At 42.8% G+C, this 21,975-nt stretch overlaps 1 long non-coding RNA gene and 7 other non-coding genes across 8 annotated transcripts in view; 7 read left to right on the top strand and 1 right to left on the bottom strand.

Annotated features, from left to right (window-relative positions):
* LOC101000699 overlaps nt 1-98 on the top strand; it is a 7,277-nt gene extending 7,179 nt beyond the window's left edge. The window contains exon 2 of the long non-coding RNA XR_645804.4: nt 1-98. This exon is cut by the window's left edge and continues 212 nt beyond it. This is a non-coding gene — a long non-coding RNA (uncharacterized LOC101000699).
* Nucleotides 99-2,058: 1,960 nt separating this feature from the next.
* TRNAR-UCG lies at nt 2,059-2,131 on the bottom strand. Its single transcript has one exon. It is a non-coding gene; the product is annotated as a tRNA-Arg (tRNA).
* A 3,349-nt stretch (nt 2,132-5,480) lies between these two features.
* Nucleotides 5,481-5,552, top strand: TRNAW-CCA. Its single transcript has one exon. It is a non-coding gene; the product is annotated as a tRNA-Trp (tRNA).
* A 4,275-nt stretch (nt 5,553-9,827) lies between these two features.
* Nucleotides 9,828-9,899, top strand: TRNAM-CAU. The gene has a single exon. It is a non-coding gene; the product is annotated as a tRNA-Met (tRNA).
* A 444-nt stretch (nt 9,900-10,343) lies between these two features.
* On the top strand, nt 10,344-10,425 carry TRNAS-UGA. The gene has a single exon. It is a non-coding gene; the product is annotated as a tRNA-Ser (tRNA).
* Nucleotides 10,426-11,220: 795 nt separating this feature from the next.
* On the top strand, nt 11,221-11,292 carry TRNAQ-UUG. Its single transcript has one exon. It is a non-coding gene; the product is annotated as a tRNA-Gln (tRNA).
* Nucleotides 11,293-12,094: 802 nt separating this feature from the next.
* TRNAQ-UUG lies at nt 12,095-12,166 on the top strand. Its single transcript has one exon. It is a non-coding gene; the product is annotated as a tRNA-Gln (tRNA).
* A 5,959-nt stretch (nt 12,167-18,125) lies between these two features.
* On the top strand, nt 18,126-18,207 carry TRNAS-GCU. Its single transcript has one exon. It is a non-coding gene; the product is annotated as a tRNA-Ser (tRNA).
* Nucleotides 18,208-21,975: the final 3,768 nt, after the last annotated feature.

Raw genomic sequence — 21,975 nt, 5'->3', positions numbered from 1 at the left:
GGCCTTTTTAAAAATAGCACAGCTTCTGTCAAGCCTTCTTGAAAAATTAAATTTTTTATTGTAAAAACTTTCAAACATATAAAGAATGTGAAAGAATAGGCAATTATCTGTATACTCATCACCCACATTCAATAATTAACATTTTGCCATCTTAGTCTCATCTACCTATTTCTGCTGAATCATATGAAATTCACTTGCAGACATTATGATATATCACAACAAAATCCATAAACATGTGTCGCCTAAACATACATCTTTTATTTAACTACAATATCATTAACAAAACTTAAAAAAATCAAGCAATTCTTTAAAAATATCTCATATCTGGTTGGGTGCAGTGGCTCACGCCTGTAACATTTGGGAATGCTGAGGCGGGAGGATTTCTTGACCCCAGGGTTTGGGAGCACCGGTAACAAAACAAGCTCTTCTCTTGTGCCTCTGTACCAAACAGATTTTAAAAAATCAGCCTGGCCTGGTGGCGCGCTCCTGTAATCCCAGCTACTCCGGAATTTTAGGCGGGAGGATGGCTTGAGCTCAGGAGGTTACAGTGATCGCGCCACTGCATTCCAGCCTGGGCGACCGAAAGAAACTCTAAATAAGTGAATAAAAACATCTAAGCATTTATTTGATTTTATCTAATATATTTTTAGAGTCAGTTTTTACGTTTCCTTACGTTCTTTCACATTAGAACAGTCTCCCAGCTGTTTATTATTTCCTCATGACATCTTTTAATCTCTTCCTTCCTGCCTTCCTGCCTTCCTGCCTGCCTCCCTTTCTTCCCCCGGCCTGGGCAACACAGAGAGATCGGTCTCTACAAAAAATAGAAAAATAATTAATTAGGCCGGGTGGTGTGTGCCCGTGGTCTCAGCTACTAGGGAGGCTGAGGTGAGGATCACTTGAGCACCGGAGATCGAGGCTGCAGTGAGCTGTGATTTCACCACTGCACTCCAGCCTGGGCGACAGAGCGAGACCCTGTGTCAAAACAAAACAAAACAAAGTAAGAAAAAAGGTCTAATTGTCTCATAGAATGTCCTACATTCTGGATTTGTCTCATTATTTCCTTATGGCATCTTTTAATTTATTTTTGCTCCTTTTAAATTAGAAGATAAATCTAAATGATTGCTCTTGTGATTAATTTGAGTGATTAGATTTAGGTTAAACATTTTTGCCCAGACGCTGTTCTTTACATTGTACTAGCTTCATATCAGGAGGCACTTGTTGGGATATCCTGCTGATGGTGGAGACCGAGTGGTGCCCCCCAGGGTTCTTTATTTCTCTCTTCACAATTGACAAGTAATGTTGGGGTGGCCCTTAACACCATGAGCATATATTATTTCCCAACTACCTTTTCCTAATGGTTTTAAGGTCGTTAAGCTCATTCGTTGCTTTGGTCTATTATTTTTCTAAGGTTTGCAAATGGTGATTCTTCTAATTCTACTAGTCTTCTGTATTTGTTAGAAGACACTTTTGTCAAACGTGTGGACCTCTTTTCTGCCTTCCTTCGTACCCCAGTCTTTCCAAGAGGTTCCCATGGCAGCTTCACATTACCCCTGTCATAACAGCCTTGAAACTCACGTAGGTTGGCGCTAAATTGTAATTGGGTCTGACGTGTTTGTGCTTTATGGTCTAGAGTGCATTCTACAGCCCGTAAGGTCTATAAATGGTTCTCATACTCGAGCGTGCAACCGAACCACTGGGTTAAACCCCAGAATCCTAGGGCCCACACACGGCGATTCTAAGTAGGTCAAGTGTAGTGCGGACTAGAGAGGGAGGTCGACCTCGAAAGCTGTTATTTTTAAGAAGCTCCCAGGTGATGTTACTGGTTCTGGGACTGGACCAAATTTTGAGTAGCGCTGGCCCAGAAGATGGACTGTATGGCGTTATGGTGGAGAGAGAGAGGATAAACAGACACGGGGCGGCTAAGTACAGGGCAAAGGCAAAGGGATTGTAGGAAGGGATCCACAATTACGATAATTTAGTGAAGTAAGTGGAAAGAGTACACTTCTGATTACCAGCTTTGAGGACGGAAAATAACACCAAAGCAGTCAGGCCCCCAAATAACCACGGAGGGATTCGAACCCTCAATCTTCTGATCCGAAGTCAGACGCCTTATCCATTAGGCCACGTGGTCTCGGGCTAGGAAGCGCATCAATTTTTTGACAGAAAATAATCTCCTCCCCATGAGCTGTAAATGTACTTAGTGAAATCACTGTTGTAAACCAAGGAATTTCCAACCCCTGAAAAAAACATCCTGGTTGGGGAGAGACGAAGTTTAATGGTTAAAAAACAAACAAACAACAACAAAAAACAAGTACCGCAATTGGCCGGGCGCGGTGGCTCACGCGTGTAATCCCAGCACTTTGTGAGGCCGAGACAGGCGAATCACCAGGTCGGAAGTTCGAGACCAGCCTGGCCAACACTGTGAAACCCCGTCTCTTCTAAAAATACAAAAATTAGCAGGACGTGGTGGCGGGCGCCTGTAATCCCAGCTACTCGGGAGGCTGAGCCAGGAGAATGGATTGAAAACCCAGGAGGCGGAGGCGGAGGCGGAGGCGGAGGCGGAGGCGGAGGCGGAGGTTGCAGTGATCCGAGATCGTGCCCACTCCAGACTCCAGCCGGGGCGACAGTGCGCGACTCTGTCTAAAAAAAAAAAAAAAAAATTACTGCAATTGTGTTCGCAGCCGCCGCTGTGCTGCCGTAGCTCTCTAACGCCAGCTCAGCGCGGCCTCTCCAGCCAAAGGAGAAGGGGAGTAAGTAAGGAGGTCTCTATACCATGGCTCGTACAAAGCCGACTGCCCGCAAATCCACCGGCAGATCCACCGGTGGTAAAGCACCCAGGAAGCAACTGGCCTACAAAAGCCGCTCGCAAGAGTGCGCCCACTACTGGAGGGGTGAAGAAACCTCATCGCTACAGGCCTGGTACAGTGGCACTCCGTGAAGTTATGATTTGCAAACTTCCCTTCCAGCGTCTGGTGCGAGAAATTGCTCAGGACTTTTAAAACAGATCTGCGCTTCCAGAGAGCAGCTATAGGTGCTTTGCAGGAGGCAAGTGAGGCCTATCTGGTTGGCCTTTTTGAAGACACCAACCTGTGTGCTATCCATGCCAAATGTGTAACAATTATGCCAAAAGACATCCAGCTAGCACGCCGCATACGTGGAGAACGTGCTTACGAATCCACCACGATGGGAAACATTTCATTAGAAAAAATTCTCTTCTTCCTGTTATTGGTAGTTCTGAACGTTATTTTTTTTCCCATGGGGTCAAAAGGTACCTAAGTGTATGATTCGAGTGGAAAAATAGGGGACAGAAATCAGATATTTGCAGTTTTTCCATTTTCATTTGGGTGTGAATTTTTAATGTAAATGCGGAAACGTGCAGCATTAATGCAAGTTAAGATGTTTCAGTGAACAAGTTTCAGCGGTTCAACTTTATAATAATTATAAATAAACCTGTTAGATTTTTCTGGACAATGCCAGCATTTGGAATGCTTGAGTTGAGAGCTGGAGAGGCGAAGGCAGAACCAGACTGCTTTCCACATGCAGGGAACCACCACTGCCTTACGATGCTTCCAGGTAAAGACTGCGGGTTAAACACAAGAATTTACTTCTGCATATTCCGCAAATCTCACTCAAACAACACTAAAATATACATCCAAATAGGGAGAGGAGATAATAGAAACAAAAGTTTGTCATCTGGAAAGCTAATTGAGGAGTCGGTGATTTTGAGAGCCTTGAGAAAGCTAAATCCTAAACCAGGAGTGGGAAAAGCAAAGAGACAGTAGATTTTCACCACGGAGCCCCCATTTATATCCCTTTTCCCTATGCCAGGCTCGGAAATTGTCAGTACAGCTTCGTCTGGAAACGACCTGTGTGAATTGAATTTAGCCTTCCTCCAAACCCCCAAGTTCATATGTTGAAGCCCTAATCTCTAGTACTTCATAATGTGACAGTATTTCATCTGCGAAATGGGGAAATAGAATGAAATAATGTTTATCAATAAGTAAATAAATAAATAAAGGGAAAAAGAATGTGACAGTATTTGGAGATAGGGTCTTTAAAGGGGATAATTAAGGTAATTTGAGATCATGAAAGTAGGGCCCTAATCGTAAGGGCAGGTGTCCTTATAGGAAGAGATTAGAACACGGACACACAAAGAAAAAATCATTTAAAGGCAGAGGGAAAAGATAGTCACCTGCAAGCCAACAAAAAAGGCCTCAGGGGAGAAAAAAAAAATCAAACAGGTAAGTTCTTTGATCTCGGACTGCTAGTGTCCAGAAATGTGAGAAAGTGATTTCTGTTGTCTAAGCCACCCAGTCTGTAGTATTTGTTACAGGAGCACAGTTAACTAATACACTGTCCTTCCTCCATCTTAGAAGGCTGGACGTTTCTTTTCTTTTTTTCTTTTCTTTTCTTCTTCTTCTTATTTTTTTTTTTTTTTGAGACGGAGTTTCGCACTTATTGCCCAGGCTGGAGTGCAGTGAGTGGCACGATCTCGGCTCACTGCAACCCCTGCCTCCTGGGTTCAAGCGATTCTCCTGCCTCAGCCTCCCGAGTAGCTGGGATTACAGGCATGCGCCACCACGCCCGGCTAATTTTGTATTTTTAGTAGAGAGGGGGGTTTCTCCATATCGGTCAGGCTGGTCTTGAACTCCCGACCACAGGTGATCCGCCCGCCTCGGCCTCCCAGAGCCAACGCGCCCGGCCTTATTTTCTTGAAAGAGCAAAATATCGGGTTTCTAGGCTGGAACAGTCATTCTCAAACTTTTTCCTACATCCCAATCTCCTGGAAGGCTAGTTAAAACAGACTGGTGGGACCCACGCCCAGTTTCTGATTCAGTAGGCGTGAGGTTCCGCTTTTCCTAGCTTCCCTGCTGCTTCCGACCCTGAGGCGCTTTTTGAGAATAGCTAGGCTGGAGGAAGTTAATCCACGAGGCTAGAGGAAAACGGTGAGTTCAGTAAATGTTAGCGGCTTGTTTTGGGTTATTTTTGTGAACTGAATGGCTCGTGTACACAATAGAGACCAGAGGGCCCGTGGATTTGGACTGAGAAGTGAGCCTTTAGGCAAGAGATATTATTCATGTTAGGATTTTGAATCCCAGTAGGTTGAGGATGGGGCGGGTGTGCGCATAGGTTTGAGTGAAGTAAGTGCTAGCTAGGCCAGGTCCTGCGGGGCAGTGCAAGCCTGGAATTCTCTTCCTGAAGAGGGAGTCGTCTAGCGCATTTACAGAAAGTGGTACTACAAACTTCATAACCGTTCTTATTACTGTTTCACCGCAAATCTAAACTTGAACTTGAGAAACAACTGTTTTTCATATATGGAGCATTTATTTGGGTTTGGGATTAATGTTTAATCCGGACACTCCCTTATTTTTCTCAACAAAGCCTTAGCGAAACTGTGAAAAGAGATCAAATCAAATAATGAAATTGGGAGGAAGATAAGATTAGATTCTTAGTTGGAAACGAAAAGCTGATGTTCCAGTGACCTCGTGGCGCAACGGTAGCGCGTCTGACTCCAGATCAGAAGGTTGCGTGTTCAAATCACGTCGGGGTCAGGGGTGGTTGTGTTTTGGAAGGGGGCAAAATGATCTGAACTGAGATATACTTAGTCAACTCGAGATACACAGATGAGTGAGATCTGTCTCTTTTGCCCTTGGCTTGCTGCTATGACTCTAAAATGAATTCACCTCGTGGACAGTCTATCTTTGGCCACCTCTTCAAAGGGAGATTAAACGCTCTCTTCTGGCATTAGATAACTTTTCCTACACGTAACCCCCTAAAAGTTGGCGCTTTTTCCATGCTCATTCCCTGCCCTCTTTGCTTCCTGACTCTTCCTTTGCTTATCTGCCTGCAACACTTCATACCTTCTCAGTTTCATCCCCACTCGACCTGGAGTCAGGAACTTGCAGCCATCCTGGACATTACCTCTTCTTCGCTTGGAGTCCCAAGTTGTGCTGAGTTTTATCTCCTCATATTTCATATCCCATTTATTCACTTCTCTCAATTATTACAGTGGCCTATTTGCTTCCATTTATTATCTCTTGCCAAGGATATTGACATAAACCTTTCTTTTTTTTTTGTCGCCCAGGCTTGGGGTGCAGTGGCGGGATCTTGGCTCCCTGCAACCTCTGCCTCTCAGGTTCAAGCAATCCTCCTGCCTCAGCTTCCCGACTAGCTGGGACTACAGGCATGCACCACCATGCCCAGCTAATTTTTGTATTTTTAGTAGAGATAGGGTTTCACTATGTTGGCCAGGCTGGTCTCGAATTCCTGACCTCAGGTGATCTGCCTGCCTCGGCCTCCCAAAGTGCTGCGATTACAGGCATGAGCCACTGCGCCCTGTCCACTTGTCTTTTTTTTTTTTTTTTAAGGAAGCAAGCATTTTCTATTTTACTGTATTCCTAAAAGGTGTATAATTAGAGTTCTGTTAAAGTTCTATACTATTATTGCACAGTAATTATTTTATTGCTTCAGATTTCACTGTTAGTAATTGTATTGGTTTGCTAGGGCTGCCATAACAAGTACCATATACTGGGAGGCTTAAATGACAGAAATTTATTTGCTCACACTGATGCCACCTTGGCAGAATTATAAGTAATGACAGAAATCTAACATGACTGACTCCATCTTGCTTCTACACCTCATAAGCTAAATTGTTTTGTTTGTTTGTTTTGTTTTTTTGCTTATTTTAGGGCAGAGGCCAAGAGAACTACAAGAGGAATTCAGTTTACAGATACACTTTGAGGCAAGGAAAACTGGCCTCCACCTTCTTTTGTGGAGACTGAAGTTGCATTCACAAGAATAGGTAAGAATTATGGTAGGGTCCTGAACTTTGCTCAAGAATAGGCATAGACAATAACCTGCCATTGCTTAGCTTGTTTTTCTGTAAGTTTTTTACTGCCCCAGGGTCACTAACTGGGGGTTGCAAGATTTATAACTTCCCGGCCAAGAGCGGTGGCTTATGCCTACAATCCCTGCACTTTGGGAGGCCGAGGTGGGTGGATCACCCAAGGTCAGGAGTTCGAGACCAATCTGGCCAACATGATGAAACCCCGTCTCTACTAAAAATACAAAAAATTAACCGGGCGTGGTGGCGCCTGTAATCCCAGCTATTTGGGAGGCCTGAGGCAGGAGAATCATTTGAACCCAGGAGGCGGAGGTTGCAGTGCGCTGACACCACGCCACTGCACTCCAGCCTGGGCAACAAGAGTGAAACTGCATCTCAAAAAATAAAAACAAAATGAAAACCTGACATTTGAGACATTTCTGAGATTTAGCTTTTCAGCAGATCAAGAGATGCCACTTGATTCTGAGACCCCTGTACCCAGTACAGATTTTAATCCATACAATATTCCAATAAAGAAGAGTAGAGCATGAAATGAACTCAACTTAAATTTGTGCAGAAGTGACTATTTTTTTTTTCTTTTTTCTTGAGATGAAATATTGCTCTTATTGCCCAGGCTGGAGTGCAATGGTGCAATCTCGGCTCATTGCAACTTCCACCTCCCAGGTTCAAGGGATTCTCCTGCCTCAGCCTCCTAAGTAGCTGGGATTACAGGCACCTGCCACCACGCCCGGCTAATTTTTGTATTTTTAGTACAGACAGGTTTTCACCATGTTGGCTAGGCTGGTCTCGAACTCCTGACCTCAGGTAATCCGCCCGCCTTGGCCTCCCAATGTTCTGGGATTACAGGCATGAGCCACTGCGCCCAGCCTGTGACTGAGCATTTTAAAGACAAAATGAAGGAACAGAAAAGGGGGTGAGCAGTGCTCAGTGGAGTGAAAAATTACAAAAATCAGAAAGAGGAGATTAGTTCATATGAAACCCATCTACGTTTGCTAACTGGTGCTGACAGAAGTTAAGCTCCTACCTTCCCACAGAAGTGGGTGACGGGCTTTATCTTCAGGTGTTGTTTGGAAAAACAGTACATTCTTTTGGCAGTCTTGATTTTTCTCCAGCAGGCACTTTAAAGGGGACTACGGTCATCCTAGGGATGTGGTCTTGAGCTGTTAGAAATCATGTTAGTGTCTTTAGTCTTTAAAGGTCAAGGTTGAGGCTTTGTTGAGAAGAACGTACAGAAGAGCCTGACTAGAGTTTGATCAAGGAGAGTATCGTTTTCGTTTGACACAGCAGACATAGAGTGGCAGGCCAGGTCTCCCTAATGGCTGAACAGGCAGGCCTCCATGATAACAGTGTCAGCACTGACTGAGTGGTTACGTTAAATATTAAAAGAAAAAAAAAAAAAAAGCCAGTGCCCTTATACAAAGGCTATGTGTCTTTAAATGCATGCACATTTACATGTAGACATATAGCTTCGTATGTCTTTAAATGCATGCCAAGAGTATGTCTTTAAATGCATGCACACTTACCTGTAGACATATAGCTTAGAAGGTATATAAGCTCTGGAAAACTTTGTGATTTTGGGTTGGTCTGGCCATAATTTCCCAGCCTTTTCCGTGTACCCCATTACAAAAATAAACTCCCAGCCAGGCACCGTGGCTCACATCTGCAATTCCTGCACTTTGCCGGTCACATCGCCTGAGGTCAGGAGTTCGAGACCAGCCTGGCCAACATGGTGAAATCCCATTTCTACTAAAAATATAAAAATTACCCGGGCATGGTGGCATGCACCTGTAATCCTAGCTACTTGGGAGGCTGAGACAGGAGAATCACTTGAACCTGGGAGGTGGAGGTTGCAGTGAGCCGAGATGGTGCCACTGCACTCTAACCCAGGCGACAGAGCAAGACTCAGTCTCAAAAAAAAAAAAAAAAAAAAAAAAAAGGCCATAACTGAGGCTTCCACTCAACAGCCAAGTGGATGAGCTTGATTTCCTTCCCGAAACTCAAACTTTCTCTCTCCCCTCCCCTCCCCTCCCCTTTCTCCTTTGTCACCCAGGCTGGAGTGCATTTGATGGGCCATCCCCGCTCACTGCAACCTCCTCCTTCCGGGTTCAAGCGATTCTCGTGCTTCAGCCTCCCGAGTAGCTGGGATTACAGGCGCGCGCCACCCACCACGCCCGGCTAATTTTTGTATTTTTAATAGAGACAGAGTGTTACCGTGTTGGGCAGGCTGGTCTCGAACCCCTGACCTCAAGCTATCCACCCGCCTCGGCCTCCCAAAATGCTGGGATTACAGGCTTGAGTGTCTTTTTCACTTCGAAAGTCTCCAAGGGTCACGTATCAGCAGACTTTCTGTTTACTTCTATGTTCAAAGGTTTACTCAGAATATTTAGACATAATATTTGATTGGATTTTTAAAACATTATAGACAGAGAACATACATTGTCACTTTTTAAAGGACGATATGATAGATAAAAACGAAAACAAACCCATGCAATTACTTTTAGCACCGGTAGTTGAGTGGTAGAATTCTCACCTGCCGAGAGGGAGATTCAGTTTCGGTTCCCCCTCGATGCAACTGTAGTTTTTTTTTTTTTTCCACTGAACATTTTCGATGAAAATCGCAAGTAAAAAATGTCTGGAAGTAATAACGACTCCCTCTGGTATCCAGGAATGGCTGAAATTTGCCCAAGCATTTATAATTTCACCTTTATAAATTATGCCAATTAGCCTGCACTTATTTTTCCAGTAACTCGAAACATGCTTCCGTCGGAACTCCGGAGAACTTCAACCTTAGCTGATTCGAATTTATCGAGGAAGAATTCTAAACTGCTGGTGTTTAGAAGTGGCGTGCAGCCCAATATGGATGGCCAGTGTGCACTTCTCATTCTCCAGGATAATTTGGCAAAGGACAAGAAGTCATTTAAAGTTAGGAAGATGCCAGAAATTGTAGCCTTTAATACATCCATGACGAGAGTACTGTTGCGACAGCAGAGTGGCGCAGCGGAAGCGTGCTGGGCCCATAACCCAGAGGTCGATGGATCGAAACCATCCTCTGCTATGTGGAGTTGTATATTTTACTTGAAGACTAGGACACTGCAAAATAGGAGTTTTAAATGAGGCATGCTAAACGTTAGCGGACCTGACCCGTGTATAAGAATCCACAAGGTATTCTGGTGGAAATGCAAATTTGCAGTCTTCAATGCCTGTAATCCTACTAATTAGGTGTGGAGAGCCTTTCAGCCAGCCTCTTAGATTTGGAGACCATTTAGGGGTTGGCGTGTGGCCCCCTCTTAAAGTCTTTCGTACTTCCTCCATCAGACAAGTCTTGCAATTTGCAATATCTCTTTTAGCCAATATCTAAATCTTTAAAATTTTGATTCTGTTTTTTAACCAGGAAGAGAAACTTTCCAGAGTTGTTATCTTGTCCAACGAATTTAAAGATGTCTGTGAAAAGAAACATATATTCCTCATGGGAATATATCCAGGGTGCTGAAGGAGGCATGTAGTCGTGGCCGAGTGGTTAAGGCGATGGACTTGAAATCCATTGGGGTCTCCCCGCGCAGGTTCGAATCCTGCCGACTACGGTGTGCTTTTTTTTTTTTTTTCTTTTTGTTCTTTCAGGTAGAGGAAATGCGGTACACTACCTGTGCAATCACACAGAATAACATGGAGTAGTATTTTTTATTTTTCTGTTATCTTTCTCCATAAAAGTGGAAGCAGATAGTTTTAGTTCTTTTGTATAACAAGACTTAGAGAAAGATTTTCAAAGTGTTACATGGGCACGCACTTGAAAACACAAGTAATTTCTGACACTGCTATAAAAATGATGGGAAAACGCTCAAGTTGTTTTGCCTTTAAGTCTTCTTGAAATGCTGTCTCCCTGTCTGAAATTCAGCTCACGTCTGACTTCCAAAACCGTGCTTGCCTTTAACTTATGGAATCAATATCTCAAACAGATCCTTTCTGGTTCGCCTCCTATCATCCTACTTTCAGAGGCCAGAATTGCAGAGGAAACACCAGATGGAGAATCTCCAAAACTGTTGCTGCATAGATGTTTTAAGAGATGTCTAAGTGTTGATATTTTCTTTTATAAACTTAAGTAGATTAAACGTATCGTGACCTAAAAGTTCAGCAAATGCACAGTTCTGATTAATCAAGGAACGCTCCTATTCATAATCTCCGTGGGCAGATCCGAACAAGTTTTGGGAAAGGTGAGTTCTGTTCTTGCTTTCCGCCTGCCGGAGCAGTTTTGTTGCTTTCTCGGTATCTGGGACTATGCACCTATTTTGAGAGGCCAAAGCAAACAGCACTCTCAATGGATCAATTCCACGTACTACATTCATGCTATCAAAAATATGCTAGGATGGTACTGTGGCGTTGGCCCCATGGTGTAATGGTTAGCACTCTGGACTTTGAATCCAGCGATCCGAGTTCAAATCTCGGTGGGACCTCTAACACTTTTAGTGCTCTTTCCTTCTCTCAAATTAACATTGTACACAGAAGAGCCTGCACCTGATCACTTAAGCTCGTTAACATCCCATCCCAGTAGGCAGCACGATGCTTCCCTGCAGAACAGCATCCTCTAATTTTTCTTTTTCTTTTTTTTTTTTTTGAGACGGAGTCTCGCTCTGTCGCCCAGGCTGGAGTGCAGTGGCCGGATCTCAGCTCACTGCAAGCTCCGCCTCCTGGGTTTACGCCATTCTCCTGCCTCAGCCTCCCGAGTAGCTGGGACTACAGGCGCCCGCCACCTCGCCCAGCTAGTTTTTTGTATTTTTAGTAGAGACGGAGTTTCACCGTGTTAGCCAGGATGGTCTCGATCTCCTGACCTCGTGATCCGCCCGTCTCGGCCTCCCAAAGTGCTGGGATTACAGGCTTGAGCCACCGCGCCCGGCCTAGCATCCTCTAATTTTTCACCTGTAATTTCACATCTGTCCTCTCTTGCCTCTCCTCTCTTGTTGGACGCAAGTTCCTCAGATTTAGATTATCATATGCAAGTTTAAGGATACGTGTTACACCTACCAGACCTCAGTTCTTTCTTTTTTTGAACAATACTCAAACAGCTTCAAGTTTTATCACTTTCTAAGATGGGCTTGGTCCAGGTATATTTGTAGTGCATGTGAGTCTCTTGGAGCCTCTACTATATGGGATACAGATAGTATTAATTTAATAAATATTAATAGAATACTGTATAGAATATATGACATGCTCTGTAATCAATATTTATAGATATTCATGAAATTGATAACAGAAGGTGGCCCCATGGTGTAATGGTTAGCACTCTGGACTTTGAATCCAGTGATCCGAGTTCAAATCTCGGTGGGACCTGTTCTAATTTTGGTGACCCATCCTTCGTTCTTCTCTTAAATCGCCAACACACTCTGGTCTGTGGATTTACCTTCTCATTCGCAGTTTCTTCTCCCGATTAGCAAGTGTCATGTAACTCCCGATTGTCATTTCTAGCTTCTGACTAGTATCATGTCCTTGCACATTCTTGGTCTTTTCTCTTAGCATCCACTCTTCCCTGACTTCCCAAAGGCAGCCAGGGTGTTATTTGCGTGCTCAGGGTGCTTAATGGTTTATGTGTCAGAGGCCCCTCCTGCGAATCTTTTCTTCTTTGGAGGTCCCTCAAAATGCAAGGATTTACATAAGAATTGTAGCAGCAAGCGCCTCATGTAAGGGTCCCATAGTATATGGGTTAGCACTCGGGGTTCTGAATCCAGGAATTTGAGTCCAAATCTCTTTGGGATTTTAGCAACATCTTGGTCAATTTTCCTCTGTGGTTCTCTTAAATCATTAACCCACCTTCGAGGTGTACCCACTTGGCTGCAAGTGCTGCCAATCAACATGGCACCCTGTCCTGGAGAAAACTGTCTCTGTCTACTGACCTCTGAAATTTTAGCCCTATTCCTATTTTACTTGATGTCTCTTTTTGCCTTTTTGCCCAGTTTCTCAGATTCTGGTAAGTTAGAATCTTGGCCCCAGTGATTAAGAGTTCATGTTTTACAGCCCCCAGTCTCAGTTTCTTCCTTTTCTAGAGCTTATTTAAAGCGTTCCATCTGCTTCTAATTACTAACACTGTCCTTAAAATGTTTGCACTGCACAGCGCTACAGTTGTACACATCTTAGAGCCTCTGCTATCTCTACTCAGCTGGGGCTCCACCCAAACTCCTTAAACTAATGCATTGTCCACATTATTTGAAAGGTTAACTGTTACGTTAAAAGTACATATCAGTCTTTCAGTAGGGATTCAATTTCAATGTCCTAGTGACTTAATGGCTAGCACCTAGGCTTCAAATTTCAGTGGACCTGTCTCAGTTTTGGTGACCTTGCTCTTGAGTTTACCCAAATGGAGAAGTACGCTTGGGCATGTATAGATAGTCTCACATACTTGCACTTGTTTTCTGGAGCAACATCCAGCTTCTTGCTCTTTCCTCTGGCTACTGAAAGTTGTCCTCTGCCCATCACCCTCATGTATCCCTAGAAGCTCTTCTTTTGAAAGCTTTGCTTTGCTTTGCTGGAGCCTGAAGTCAGTTAGATCACTGTAAGTTAATCATCTGCTGGGATGAGTAAAGGTTCATGTATCAGAGGACCCACCTATGACTTTTGTCTTCTTCAGAGCTCACTCCGAATGCTCTGCATGCTATCTTTGGACTTGGGCATGAAAATGTGTAAACCACAAATTGAGTCATCTGAGAGCCTGCATTTTTCTCCCCATGCGAAGCTATTAGTGTTCCTTACATTGAATCTATGCCCATTTTAAAGATTAACTGACCAGATGCAATAGTATACAAGTCTTCACTAGAACCTTTGTTATACAAAGGTACCACGGTATAACGGTTAACACTCTGGACTCCAAATACAGCAATCCCAACTGTCAATGGGACTCTAAATTCCTTCTGTTGACTCTCTCTACTGTTCAAAACGTATCCTCCAGGGCTCTCAATGACAGCAAAAGTAGAGCTCCGTGAACTCCTCTGGCCTCTAAAAATTGTTCCAGAAAAAAGCCCTGTAGACTTCCTTCTGCCTGTTTAGCCCTATTTCATGGTGCTATCTTAGTGACTCTTTATTAGCTTCCTATTGCTTACCAGAAATTTGGTGGTTTAAGACAATATGAATTTATTTGTTGTTATTTATTTATTTATTTTTGAGACAGAGTCTCGCTCTGTCGCGCAGGCTGGAGTGCAATGGCACAGTCTCATCTCACTGCAACCTCCGCCTCCCGGGTTCAAGCCATTCTCCTGCCTTAGCCTCCTGAGTAGCTGGGATTACAGGCGCCTGCCACAACACCTGGCTAATTTTTTGTATTTTTAGTAGGGACGCGGTTTCACTATGTTGGCCAGGCTGGTCTTGAACTCCTGACCTCGTGATCCGACCACCTCGGCCTCCCAAGGTGCTGAGATTACAGGCGTGAGCCACTGCGTCTGGCCTATTTTATTTATTTTTTAAAATAGGGTCTCACACTATCACTCAGGCTGGACTGTAGTGACACAATCATAGCTCATTGCAGCCTCAAACTCCTGGGTTCAAATAATCGCCCCTCTTCAGCCTCCCAAGTAGCTAGGACTATAGGTGCACACCACCATCCCTGGCTAAGACAACATCAATTAAATTTTTTTTGCCGTTTTGGATATCAGAAGTCTACAATAAAAGTATTAGCAGGGCTGTGTATCTTCTGGAGACATCATGAGATAATTCATTTTCCTGGCTTTTTCAGCTTCTAGTAGTCCCTTCCTTGCATTACTTATTGCTTCTAAACTCACATTTTCTTCTCCTGACTCTGAAGCTCCTGCCTTCCTTTTATAAGGACCCTCTTGATTACATTGGACCCACTTAGATAATACAAGATAATCTCCCCATCTCAAAATCTTCAGTGAAAATCCATTTGCAAAATTCCTTTGACCACTTAAGGTAACATAAGGTAACATATTCACAGGTTCTGGTGATTGGTTGTGGACCTATTTTTGGGGTCATTATTTAGCCTACCATACCCTCTATAAATAAATAGGAGGCATCTGTTAATGCTCTTTAGATTTAATCTATTGGTCATGGCTTTTTTCAAAAAGATAATGTATAGATTTACACCAAGCTTATACACAAGTCTTTCAATAGGAGAATCTTACGAAAAGGGTCTATGATGTCATGATTAGCATCTGAACTCAGATTTGGCAAATTTATGACTATGATGTCTGGTATTTTTCTCAACTATACTCCCTTCCAGCCATAGGATCCACTGCTCTCTGGCTGATCAGGCCTGCCTAAATATATTAGTTATCTGTTGTATAAGAAATTGCCCCCAAATTGGCAGCTTAAAACAACAGACACATATCTCACATATCATGAAAGTGATATCCTATCACATTTCCTATATTCTGTAGGTTAGGAGCAGGTCACTAGATCCAGCCAACATTCAAAGGGAGGAGATTACACAGGAAGTGTGGCCAACACACTGTTAAACACTCTAGAGACCTTAGGGCAGAATAAGCCCCAATTGGAACTGGTCTAATGCTATGACTGATACTTTGCAGACACCTTCTTTTGCTTGGTCACTAAGTGCTGTATTGGGAGCAATTCCTGGTACCTTTCAATTGGGAAAATTATCTCTTGCCCTCACCATTTTTTTTTTTCTTTTTTTTTTTTTTGAGACGGAGTCTCTGGCGTGGAGTGCACTGGCATGATCTCCCCCAGGCTGGAGTGCACTGGCATGATCTTGGCTCACTGCAAGCTTCGCCTCCCAAGTTCACACCATTCTCCTGCCTCAGCCTCCCGAGTAGCTGGGACTACAGGTGCCCGCCACCACGCCCGGCTAATTTTTTGTATTTTTAGTAGAGACGGAGTTTCACCGAGTTAGCCAGGATGGTCTCAATCTCCTGACCTTGTGATCCGCCTGCCTCGGCCTCCGAAAGTGTTGGGATTACAGGCATGAGCCACTGCACCTGGCTGCCCTCATCTTTTTAAAACTAGTTTTCCTCTGTGTATCTTCCTTTATAATCAAGCCAGTATTGAAGAACTCGACTGCTACTCTCTTTTAATATCATGCCTGAACAAGTGAATTAGAATCTATACGGATAATGCCCTTACATGAATACTTCTCAAAAGTTCCCTATGAATTCAAATGTGGAGCATAGAGAACCACTGAGCTAATTTTCCCGTGACCACCCTATTTAACTTGCCACCACTCCTATGCATATACCATCCTCTGATATACTGTGTATTTTGCTTTTTTTTTTTTTTTTTGGTGAGACAAGGTCTCACTTTGTCATCCATGCTAGAGTGCAGTGGTGCAATGTTGGCTCACTGAACCTCAACCTCCTGGGTTCAAGCGATCCTCCCTCCTCAGCCTCCTGAGTAGCTGGGACTACAGATGTGTGCCACCATGCCCAGCTAATTTTGGTATTTTTTGTAGAGATGGGGTTTCACCATGGTGCCCAGGCTGGTCTCGAACTCTTGAGTTTGAAGAATCCGCCTGCCTCGGCTTCCCAAAGTGCTATGATTATAGGCATGAGATACTGTTCTCTGCCTATATTTAGCTTTATAAATTGTTTATTGCTTATTTCTACATAATTAGGTTTCACCAGGACAGGGAATTTTGTGTGTGGCATATACATTTGTTCTTAGAACAATGCCTGGAACATACACAATGCTCAGTAAATATTCATCAAAAGATTGAATGAATCAAAGAACCAATGAACCCTTCAGGTCCAGGTTTGTTTATCACGCTTTATAATTCCTAATCCAAACACAGTCAAGACCAAGCAGTATTTTTTCTTTCCAGGACACTTCAGAATTTGTTGCTAACTGAAGCTTTAAAAAAATGAAAATTCGTACATTTCTTTCCTGCTATGTTTTGATGATGATTTGATGCCTAATATGTCTGATATTTTTAAGGTAATTTCTTGATACCTCCTTAGGGTATACAGTTTGAATCCTGATCATATCTTTAATTGCTTTGCTTTGCTTTGCTTTTGAGACAGGGTCTTATTTTGTCACTCTGTTACCCAAGCTGGAGTGCAGTAGTATGATTACGGCTTGATGCAGGCTCGCCTTCCCAGGCTCAGCTGATTCTCTCACCACAGCCTTCCAAGTAGCTGGGACTACAGGCACCAGCCACCACACCCTGTTAATTTTCTGTATATTTTGTGGAGTCGGAGTCTGGTCATCTTGCCTAAGCAATCTTCCAGCCTTGGCCTCCCAAAGTGCTGGGATTTACAGGTGTGAGCCACTGTGCCCGGCCTTATTTTTTAATGCTACATCACTTCAAAACACACACATACACGATATTATTGTTTTTGTAATTTTATTGGGTATAGGTGAGAAAACAGCCCCTGGTATCCAGGAACTGGTCTGACCTTATTCAGTAGGCCTGCATATTGTCAGGAACTGGCCAGGCCATGGGGTGCTTCTGTTGTGCCTAATCTCACAGAACATTAGCATCAGACTGACTTTTCTGATTGTGATGAAATGAGTCAGAAACAACCAAAGAAAGGTTGGGCACGGTGGCTTATGCCTGTAATCCCAGCACTTTGGGTAAACCAAGGTGGGTGGATGGCTTGAGCCTAGGAGTTTGAGGCCAGCCTGGGCAACACAGTGACATAGTGAGAGCTTGTCTCTATAAAAATAAATTTTTTTTTTAAACTTAGAATTTAAATGAAATACAAAAAGATAATAAAAATGACAACATTCAGGATCATTTTCACCACATTTCTTTGTACAGAATAAGCAAAAACAAAACAAAAATCCCTCAGATGGCTTGGATTCTTCAAGATACAGTCCAAAATCTAGGATCTGACACTCAGAACCAATCACAATTTGACTGTAACCCATCACTTCAACACTTTACCAGTCACCCACTTGGGCTTCTAGGAGAGACAATGGTTATTTCTCAGATGCATTAGTGCCATCGTATGGCAGGCATCCCTCTGGGAATCCTACCGAGGAGTGTCCAGGAATGCAACAATAGACATACCTGGTTTAATGATGGTGTTCACATACATGACGTAAGAAAAAAGACAAAATCCAATTTGATTTAAAAAACAGGAGCAGTCACTAATTCATTTTTCCTTTTAAATTTCTCTTATTTTTCCCTTAGAAAGTGTACTTTGTCATCTTTATTAGGGTCTATTCCTCCCTCCCAGTCTCCTCTTTAGTTTTTCTTCCTTTACGAGAGTAAGAGGGCCATTTATCCATTGTTTCCGTCACTGAAAACATTTAACAAAAGAATAGGAATTGCCAAATGAAAATGCTGAGAAAAGAAACATCACATATATCGCAAGGCAGTAGGGTCTGTGACGAGGTGGCCGAGTGGTTAAGGCGATGGACTGCTAATCCATTGTGCTCTGCACGCGTGGGTTCGAATCCCATCCTCGTCGCTCTGGTTTCTGTTCCCGTTAGGCTTTTTAAGGTTTCCTCTTGAGTGAGATGGTATCCAGTATATCTTCCTGTTTGCTCACTGAGAATGAGGTGTGTTTAGCTCCCTTAAGAGAGGTATTCTTCAGTACGTGGTAGAACACTAACCTGTGCTGGCACTAACAACCTTCTGTCGGTAACGAATACTGATCCTATTTTATAAAGGAAGGAAAAATTACAGTATTTTCAGCTACGCTCCCTCCGCGCAGGCAGAGGTGTATCCACCGCTGCTCCAGATTCGCAAGACTCTGTTGTAGTTGAAAACTGATTTCCGACCCTCTGATTTGTTGCTTAATCCCCTAAGGAGCGCCTGGCCTTTCTCCTTATCTAGCTGTGATCCGGTGATTGTTAATTATACATAACTGGGGATATTTCTCAAAATGCTCGTGTCTCCTCCCCTCCCCCAGACCCAGTTAAATCGAAATCTTTAGGGAGTAGAGTCTAGTGGTCGTTTTGCAAGTGCCTTGGGTCTCCCGGGTTAAGAACCATCACTGACCTCACTTGCTTCTTAGTTTTGGTTTCACTGTTTTGGCAGTTTTCATCATAAATGTGTAATCATAAGGAATTGGGCCTGGTGCAGTGGCTCATGCCTGTAATCCTTGCACTTTGGAAGGTCGAGACTGGAGGATCACTTGAGTCCAGGAGTTCGAGACCAACCTGAGTTGGTCCCCACAACCCCACCCTCCCCGTATTAAAAAAACAAAACAAACAAACAAAAAACAAAAAACAACAAAAAGAGAGAAAGAGAGAGAGAGAGAAAGAAAAAGGAATTGGTTACATATGCCATGTCATTCCTAAATAATGAAGCCCATAGGACCATTAAAATTTATGTTACATAAAAATCACACCCAAAAAAGACTGCTAAACTTGCTAAATAAATATTTAAAACTGCCATTTAGCCTGTATCTAAACATCCCATATCTAAACAAAAAACACAAAAATTGGTTATGCTTATGCCATGCAAAACTTTTCAACTTTCAAATTCTTTTTTTTTTTTTTATTCATGTGGTTTATCAGAGGCTCTGTTGTCTTCCACGTTTAACACATCTCCCCTTAATCTGGTTTACTGGTGGACAAAGGGGAGGTGTTACATAAAAGTTAGCTGCTTCTATGTCTGTGATGTTTAATGTTTCAGAATTCAAGACTGTTGACAAATTCCTGACAAAGATCACCACAGACACACCTGTAGAAAAGCAAAATTAGATTTGTTGGTTTGTTGCAATGAGGGAGAGAATAGGCTGGGTGTGGTGGCTCACACCTATAATCCCAGCGCTTTGGGAGGCGGAGGCGGGCAGACACATGAGGTCAGGGTTTGAGCCTGCATGGTGAAACTCCTTCTCTACTAAAAATACAAAAATTAGCTGGGTTTTGGTGGCACATGCCTGTAATTCCAGCTACTTGGGAGGCTGAGGCATGAGAATTGCTTGAATCTAGGAGGTGGGTGAGCCTAGATCATTTGAATCCAGGAAGTTGTGGTGAGCCTATATTGCGTCACTGCACTCTGGCCTGGGCGACGGAGTGAGATTCTGTCTCAAAAACAGACAAACAAACAAACAAACAAACAGAGAGGATAAAGCAGAATTCTCGCTATAACTGGTAAAGAAGCAGTAGTCATATTTACCAGAAAGGAGGAGATGTTTGGTTACTTTTGTTATTTGATGATGTCCTTGTTTCTTATTTTTACTCACCATAATTATGAATTGTCTTGTTTTTATCTCAAGGCATAATGGCCACAAAGTGTCCTTGCCTGTTGGTGTTTTTTGAGATTGGTTATACCCAATATGAGTTGACCAGAGCTTTGCTGTGAGAGCCAGGCCAGCTCCTAGCAACTCCAAGTCCTAGCTGTTAATGTCAGACCAGTTCTGGCTATTGGGGCTGTTTTTCTCTTCCTCAAGATATAGGTTAATTTGTAAGTTTGGTAAATTCTTCATTTCTTTCCATATCTAAGCCCTTTGCCTAACAACTCTGCAATTCCTCCCAAAGAGATGTGATATATTTCCATATCACTTTGACTTTGGCCTTGGGCATGAGAACGACTTTGGTCAATGTGATGTTAGCAGGGATGAGTCAATTAGGGCCTTTAAATATGCCTGCAGAGTTGGGTGTCCATATGCACCTCTGCCATCTTCATGAGAGAAATTTTCCCTTGGGTAGCTGCTGTCTTTTCACACTTTGCCCCAGAAAGAATGTGCTTTGAACTAACTAGAGTTCCTACTGTGAAGCACAGAGGAGGTAAGCGAAGTGTACTTATATCTTAAGGTACAGCCATTCATACACTCTGGCCTAGAGTTGTTGACCTTCAGTTGACACACACAGATGCTTATTGTTATATGTTTTTAAGCATTTGTGTGTGTGTGTGTGTTTTAATGGAGCAATAGCTGACTGAAACATAGTCTTTGCTCCTTGCAAGTCATAATAAAAATCTTTATGGTTTTGGCTGAGCATGCTGGCTCACATCTGTAACCCAGTACTTTGGGAATTGAGGCAGGAGGATTGCTTGAGTCCAGGAGTTCAAGATAAGCCTGAGCAACATAGCGAGACCCTGTCGCTACAAAAAATAAATTAGCTGGATGTGACAGCACGCACCTGTAGTTCTGGTTACTTGGGAGGCTGATGCAGAAGGATTGGTGGTTGAGGCTGCAGGGAGCCATGATTGCACCACTGCATTCCAGCCTGGGTGACAAAGTGAGACCCTACATCATAAAAATATGTAATACAATTTTTATGTTTTTGAACTGTAGTGGAGGCAAAATTTTACCTCTATTTTTATTACAATTTCTCCAACTGAACCTGAGAATTAAATTGATGTAAGGCAGATTAATACAAAAAGACCATACGAATTCGTTTAATACAAGTTTTCTGTGGCACAAGAGCCTTCATTGGAAAATGAAGATACTACAGCACAGTGAGAGTGGAACACTTACATGCTGAAATAGAAAGTGGTAAACTATGTAAATGTAACACCGCAAAGGGGGTTGGGCTTGGGTAGTTACTTGGGTAGAGAAGTGGCTGAGAGGATAAAGGCTCATTTAACAAGATTTGTTTACACAGATTTCCCTCAGCCTCAGTTTCCCTACAAATTAGAATGAATGATACTTTCATTCTAGTTTAGGGGGGACTTATTTCACAGAGGAATTTAATCTTCTGCTTTTAAGAAACAGAGTGAGAGTCAGAGTGATATTCTTGCACCTGCTATTTTTCAAGTGCCTTTAACTCAAAATAGTCACTATGCCAGAGGGGCATAGTTTTTAACTCCTTCAGAACATATCTCTTCTATATAAAATATAATTTACTTATATAATCTACTTATTCATTTTGTGTTTTCTGTGTTGCCTCCGCCTCTCTTCCTTCAACTCCAAACCTCTTAAGGACATGAGTTTTTGTGTACTTTTGTTACTGTGGTCTGAAAATAGGTGAGTAATGTACAATAAAGTATTTTGAGAGACAGAGAGCTCACATTCACATAACTTTTATTAATGTATGTAGATTGTTATAATTGTTTTATTTTATTAGTTATTACTATTAATCTCTTTAAATGCCTAATTTATAAATTAAACTTTATCTTACGAGTGTATGTATAGGAAAAAACATGGTGTATATAGAGTTCAGCACTATCCAAGGAAGGTTTCAGGCATCCACTGGGGTCTTGGAACATAACTCCTGTAAATTAGGGGGGCTACTCTATTAAATTCATGAATCTCTTAATCCCCTGTGCAACTGGACGCAACTCC

Source organism: Papio anubis, chromosome 6 (genome assembly GCF_008728515.1).
Source record: "Papio anubis isolate 15944 chromosome 6, Panubis1.0, whole genome shotgun sequence".
Classification (NCBI taxonomy): domain Eukaryota; kingdom Metazoa; phylum Chordata; class Mammalia; order Primates; family Cercopithecidae; genus Papio; species Papio anubis.
This window is presented reverse-complemented; position numbering and strand designations above follow the sequence as displayed.